Raw genomic sequence first — 1,260 nt, forward strand, 5'->3', positions numbered from 1 at the left:
CAACCCCATGCAATAGGATTCCCTAGTCATCTTTATGGTAGTAGATTGCCAGGTCTTTCTTCACTGGTACCCCTTGGTGGGTTTGAACCACCAACCGTTCAGTTAACAGCTAAGCACTGCTACACCACCAGGGTTCCTTAGCTGTTTGTTACAAGGTGGCACATATTTGCTTACAATAAGGAAACACTCCCCCAGCAAGCCTCAGAAGGTAGTGGCTGAAGACATCCAAGCAGCCACACACTGGGAATGTTACCCAGAGAATGAAAGCTCCAGAGGAAACTGTGTAAGGGCCCCTTTGAACACAGAGATTCTGAGTGTGGTGATTTTACAGCCGTTCTCTGATCTTGCCGGAGCCGAGGCAGACAGGAAGTGAGAAGGCATAAAGGCTTGTAAACGTCTGAGTGTACAATGATTAAACTCAGGCACAGATGTGGCTTTGCAGATGGAGAGAGAGGAACGTATTTTTTAAAACGGTTTTGGAGACAAAAGTAATCAGTGTTTGGCAGCAGTTTAAATTTGGAGAGAGAAGAACATTTATTATGTGCCTGCTGAGAGCTCTGTCCTAGGAGCCAAGGGCCAATGTAAACATGTGATAGATAGATGGATAACTGCCCAGGGTCAGAGGAGAACACATGAAGCTGTGAGTGAAGATGATTGAAGCATGAAGTCCTGGTGGTGCTGTAGGTTAAGCACTGGACTACTAACCCCAAAGTCAGAAGTTCGAATCCACCAGTGGTTCCACAGGAAACAGATGAGGCTGTCTGCTCCCATAAAGTGTTATAGTCTCGGGAAACCCTAAGCTGGGTCCCCATGAGTTGGGATGGATTCCATGGCAGTGGGTTTGGTTTGATATGGATGAAAGGGGAGAAGATGAAAAAGCACAACCTGGTATGGATGACCTAATAAGCAAGTAAGCATGTGCTTAAGGCAGCAACAAAACAGGGGCACCAGCTGTCCAAAGCAAAGACCTATAGATGCCAAGCAGAGAAGACAAAAGGAGAAGGGAGCTGACAGGGCACTCAATGAGATGATGTCGCTCCAGTGAGTGAGAACATGCACGGGGAAGTAGAGTCCACACAGGGTCAGGGGGCGCCCATGGGCATGGCTGTTTAAGCTTGGAGGCCCCCAAAACCTTTGTAACTGAAACCACTTTCAGTTTGTCTCACTGTGGTGGTTTGTGTGTTTCTGTGATGCTAGAAGCTAGGCCACTAGGGTTTGAAGGCCAGCAGGGTCATCCAAGGTGGACAGGTTTCAGCTGAG

General features: G+C 47.9%; 1 pseudogene; it reads left to right on the top strand.

Annotated features, from left to right (window-relative positions):
* LOC102822610 overlaps positions 1-1,260 on the top strand; it is a 16,783-nt pseudogene that overhangs the window by 9,671 nt on the left and 5,852 nt on the right.

Source organism: Chrysochloris asiatica, unplaced genomic scaffold, assembly GCF_000296735.1.
Source record: "Chrysochloris asiatica unplaced genomic scaffold, ChrAsi1.0 scaffold00005, whole genome shotgun sequence".
Lineage (NCBI taxonomy): Eukaryota > Metazoa > Chordata > Mammalia > Afrosoricida > Chrysochloridae > Chrysochloris > Chrysochloris asiatica.